Below are 6,129 nucleotides of genomic sequence, written 5' to 3'. Positions count from 1 at the left end.
TAAGTCAATGGCCATGTATCATAATAACCACCAATGTGCTAAGTGTAAACGTGCGAACCCATCTAGCCAGGCGGTCCATTATCAATTTCTGCATGTGTTGAGCTTGCCATCTCAACATATCTTGCTCATCCACTCATTTCATGCTTCACCAGCTTGCTCATCCACTCTTTTCGTGCTTCACCAGCTTGCTCATCCACTAGCTCACTCGTCCACTCATTCACTAGCTCATTTATCCACTAGTTCATTCATTCACTCATCCACTCATCATCTAGCTTACTCATCCACTTGATACTCTTTCACTTGTTTACTCCCACACTAATACCCACTCTTACATACATTCTGTTAACCCCAACACGACGAGAGCGAAAGAAAGCAGAGAAGACGCAGGGCAAAGGCGAAAAGAAGGTAGCCCGACGGGAGGAAAAGAAGGAGAAAAGCCCAAAAGCGCAAGGACAACCGTTAAAGACCAAGGCAACCATAAAAAGGGGAAGGCGCATAAAAAGCGCACTCTAAAATCTTGTAAAAGAGTGTCGGGCTCTCACCCGTGCTATTTGTAAAAGATAGAAGGGTAGTGAAAAGAAAGCAAGGAAGAGAAAAGAACAATGGAAAACAGGGCCTCAGCCATGTAAAAAAGGGAAAAAGGGAATGACCGCCCAAAAGGGAAGTAGGGTTTTGTATATAAAGTTGAAAAGTGAATGAAGAGCTCATTCTTTGGTGTGGCAAAACTAGTCTTCTTCTTCCTCTCTTCTTCTCTCCTTCTTCTTGCTTGTGTGTGCTCTTGAGAGAGGGAGTGGAAGAGTGTGAGGGAGTGAGCACGTGAGAGAGTGAGGAATCAAGAGGGTGAAGCTCTCCACCATCTCCTCCCCCCTTCTCCTCTTCTCCTTTCTTCTCTTCTCTCTCGCACGCGGCTATGGAGGATGAGGCTTGGAGATGGAGGAGGCTTGAGGATGCTTGAGCTAGCATCAAGAATCGTGGAGCTACCGAAGTGTGAGAGAGAGGAGGGCACTCGATCAAGCATCAAGGTAAGTTCACTGCATTCTTAGGATCGACGGCGCGTCGGCTAGGTGAGAGATAGCCATGAGAGCTCGCTTGGAACGCTTGAACAATAAGTGGTCCGTGGGTCTTGGCAGTTGAGCGAAAGCTCCCACACATTCCTACACTACCATTAAATTTCATGCACTTCTACTCCATCCTTTCCTCATGCATATGCACACCTTCCTTGCACACTAAAACCTACTTCTACCCACACTTTCCCACTCATGCATCTACCACACTATCCAAATCACCACATGACACACACTTAAATCTTCACATACTAGCCACATCATAAGGCACTTTCATCAATGCATGCATTGCACATTTTGAGTTTCAATCTTCAAACTTAAGAGGGTTCATCAAAGTGCTCCTTCTTTCACATCGAAAGACCTACAATCTAGGAAGCATCCATACTTGCATTTTAGTAGCCTAGTCCTTGCATCAAATTAGGTCTAGCTTGACACATTAACCACTCAATGGCTAAGGTACTTTGTGGATTTACTTTCACACATGCAGATTGATGTTGGAAAGGGAGAAAGTCTAATTTTGCACATAACAATCTTTTATGTTTGGAATTAAAGGGTTGAAAGAAACATTAAAGTGCATTGAGAACTCAACAAGAAGATTGTAAAAACCAAGATCAAGAGACCTAAGACACATTTTGTCATGTCGTCATAGAGACCCAAACCATAGAAAAATCTAGAACTTCAAGGCCTAGGCTAAAATATCAAGATTGATCAGGTTGTATGCACTTGCGAAATGGCAAGGTGATCCCTACTCCTAAGGAGTGGAGGCCTAACCCCAAACCAATCGCTACAATATCAACTCTTGAATCCATTCTAGTCACAAGCTTAAGGAACTAATTGGCCAACTAATTGCTCTAGTCAACCAAGAAACATCAAATCACAAGTCTAATAGCACAATGGATAATGAAACATTTCTAGTCTCTCTCTTGAGAGATGTCAGAGAGTCCTTAGAGAGCTACCAAAGAGCCATGATCATGCAGAATTCTTAGATGAGGAGCTAAAAACAAAGCTCCTAGCTCTTAAGGGCTATGGGACTAGTATCTTCGGCAAGATCCTTGAACACACAAGGGACACACAACAAGTATTTCTTGGTGACCAAATAACTTTATAAGTATCACATTAGACATGATCCATACAACTTCATAGAGAAATTTGAACAATTTTGTCAAGATAATAAGTTAATAACCTTATAAGAGATACCAAACAAGCTCAAACCTTCGGGATGTACATGGGTGAGAAGGGTTGCAATTGGTTTACTAGCCTCAATACCACCTACAAGGCTTCCTTTGCAGCCCTTAAGACTCTTCATATCAAGAGATTTGTAGACATAGGCTATAGGGACAATCTAATTGTCCAACTAATGAACATCAAGAAACAAGATAAAGAGAGAATGTGACACTATGTGTCCAAAGTGAGAGGGCTATATAAGAGGGCATCTTGATGAAAAGTCCTATGAGGCACTAGCTAGCAACTTTGTCCTTGATCGCACAAATCTCAATAGTGTCTTGGATGAAACAATTAGAATGATCTACACAAGGAGAGAAGTTGAGATAAGAAAAGAAAAGGCCTAAAGTATGAATCTCGATCTAGTAAAGGTAAACTTGAGATAGGAAACACTCAAACTTGGAAGCTCATGGTGGATGTAAGGACACAACAACACGAGCTTTTGAAAATTAAAGAAAACCTAATCATGCTTGTAAATTGTGCAATGCATACATTGCAACAGTGATCACTTGTTGTCCAAATGCTACCAAGAGATTGTGACCTAAAATTGTGGGTAGTTTGGATCAGAGGCATCCACTTATAAAGCCCTTAGGCGACTCTTATACTTTGAACTATATCCGAGTCAAGGGCTTACATATCCAAGACCACAACAAATAGCTTTATTTTCTCTCCTAGATAAGAGATCAACATCTCCCTGAGATGGTACTAAACCATTCAATATCCCAAAATCTCTAGGCCTGGGTGATCATAACTCATCCACCTAGTGATGCCCTAGTTTACTATGTTGAAGAACCCACTAATGAAGAGGATTATACAAGCCCCTATGTCTCTTATGACAAGGAAGGAAACGTGGTGCTCATAGATTATTGACAAGTATTGATCATGATGTTATGAAGAGATTGAGGGAAAGGCATGATGCAAGCTCGTGAGGCTATTGCTTGTTCAACTCAAGCACATCTTCAATCGATGCCCTTAGAAACAAGATCATCTTAAAGGAAATCAAGTTGACCAAAGGCCTTTTGAATGTAGAATCACCCCCATGTACCTAGACTGCTCAAAGAGGAAAGCTAGCACATGCAAGGCCATAGAACCCACTATACCCTTGAGCCTATTCACAGTAGAAATGCTAAAAGATTATGATGTCCATTCTAATCGATGCCATTACCAAAGTAGAAGCTAAGCAAGGTAGAGTTAGTATCACTAGACCATCTCTCACAATTGGGGCCTTTTCACAGTAGAAATGCTAAAAGATTATGATCTCCATTCTAATTAGTGCCATTACCAAAGTAGAAGCTAAGTAAGGAAGAGTTAGTATCCCTAGACCAACTCTCACAATTGGCTCTATCATTGGAAAGAAGAATGCAAAAGAGTGAGCTACACAAGTTGTTCTCAAGCTAAAGAGTGAAGGAGCAACCTTAACTCCTATAGTTGCCTCAAGTATTAAACAAGCTACTATACTACACACACCAAAATATCAACTAAGGCTGATTAGCAAAGTCAAGAACTAGATGGAAGATACACAAGTCAAAACTAGGGCTAAAGAGGCCAATGATAATTTGAAGCCATGTGTTCATGCTAGCATAGCTTCCTTGTCCTTGCCAATTTCCTCTCACACTTTTGGAAGACCATGTACTAAACTTAAAGCATAAGTGTATCCTCAGGTACAACCAATGAAGTTTCAGTATTAGGAAGTATGCTCAAGACTTTTAGTTGCATTGGCCTCCACAAGTGTTTGAATATATTTGGGTATGCTATTCAAAGGCAATCCTACCATTTGAATAACATTCAAGACCTAGATTGGTGGAAGTGACAAGACCCAAAATATCAAGGAAAATTCACATTTTGGGAGCTTGACTAATAACATGTATTTCAGCTTGTGGAAGCCCTTGTTGACTCTATGAGGAGAAGTATTATAGATACTAGAGCTAGTATCAATATTGTGAATCAAGAGGTGGTTAAGACATCGGGAAACCCTCCAATTGTGCATGTACATTTCAATCTCCCCATCACTCATGGTTCTAAGATACATCCCTTGGGAGTACTAAAGTGCTAGCTGATGAAGTTTGAAATTTGACACATTCGTGATCTTGAAGGGAATTGATGCCATTGCTAGATACACAATGCATGACTCGTTGAAGGGACAATGCTCTAGTCTTTTTGAGGAACCAAACCAAGCTATGCACATTGAACTAAATAGCTAGAAGAATACTATGGTTGATTTGGATGCTATTTCTAGCTTGTTGTAAGGAGATGCAACTATGCTATGCCCCAAGGATGAGCAGGATTGGATTCATATTGTTGCCACCATGGAGCTATCGTTCACAAAGGAAGGAGAGTACAAAGAAGCTAGTTGATGCCTAAGTCAATAAGGGCATAAAGGAAGCCCGAGTCCATATGCTTGACACCTAGAAGAACTTTCTTTTGTGCTATTATTGATTATGATGGTATGTTGGAAAAATCTAAGCAAAAAGGCTTCCCTACATCCATTGATATTCTTGAAATCCATAAACTCCTCTCATCATGGGGATCGTCCTTCAAGAACTTGAGCAAGGCTAACCTAATCATCTTTGAAGAGCTCTTAAGTAGTCACATATGGCATAGGACAAAATTACATCAAGTCTTATTCAATTATCACAATGACCTATTTTTCTCCATGTTGCCACTTAAAGAATTCAACAATGACCTATTTGTCTCCATATTGCCACTTCAATAATTCAACAATTATAAGGACAATGAATTCAAAGATGAACTAACATAGTACAAAAGTGATACTAATTCTAATGAGGACACAGTTGACCAAGAAACATGGCTCATTACTCATCATCGATCTAGGCCTTGTTTATGTCAAGTCAAAGTTAGAATGGAAGGAGTATCGAAAAGCCATGGATTATGAGTCCTACCCTTCGATGCTCCTTCGATCTCAAAGGAGTTAGATACTAGCACTAACTTGAATCATGAAACACCTCAGCCTACCCTAGCTCGACTCTCAAAGATAAATTTTCCAATTTATTTGAGAAGGAAGCATCTTAAGAAAGCTCAAAAGAATCGTGACTCTAATGGCGGCTCTCAATGTAATCCTCCAGATCTCCCTAAATTCTTTATCGAGTTCAAGGCAAGAGATCGGATTATCATCATGCTTAATGCCAAATGACAAGGTGCAACTAGCAAACCCATTGAAGGTCCATCTAAAGTAAAGAAAGTTGATCTTATTGACGAGGGAAAGAGACCTAGACCCATGTGTGTTGCTTAGGATCTAAGCAAGGAAGATGAGGAGGCACTCATCTGAAAACTCAAGGAGTTCTACCATGTGTTTGCTTGGAATTATACAAACTCAAAGGAGTGCCACCTCAAGTACTCGCTCATAGTATCCATCTCTGAATAGAAACCTATCAAGTAGAGGCCATGTCCCATGGATCCTTGCTATGCTCATCATGTGAAGGAGGAGCTCCAAAAATTTCAAAGAGTAGGATTCATTTATGAAATTAAGCATACTAACTAGGTATCATCCATTGTTGTAGTACTCAAGAAAAATGGCAAATTCTAAGTATATGTCAACTACAAGAATGTTATTGTAATAATCAAATGAGATCATTATTCTTCTTGAATGGATTCTCTGAATACAATTAGGTTCAAGTTCACATGGATGATAGGCATAAGACTACTCTTGCCATTGAGCAAGGCAGCTTTGCTTACATTGTCATGGCGTTTAGGTATACTAATGCACCCATCATCTTTCAATAACTTATGTGCACCACTTTTGAGAACATCTTGCATAAGTGGCTAGAAGCTTGGGTTGACTAGTGCACCATTTTCATCTTTCAATGATTGATGTGCACCATCTTTG

Source organism: Lygodium microphyllum, chromosome 8 (genome assembly GCF_053477565.2).
Source record: "Lygodium microphyllum isolate KBCC chromosome 8, Lygodium_microphyllum_v1.1.10, whole genome shotgun sequence".
In the NCBI taxonomy this organism is placed as follows: domain Eukaryota; kingdom Viridiplantae; phylum Streptophyta; class Polypodiopsida; order Schizaeales; family Lygodiaceae; genus Lygodium; species Lygodium microphyllum.
The sequence above is the reverse complement of the archived record's forward strand: the minus strand, read 5'-3'. Positions refer to the sequence as shown.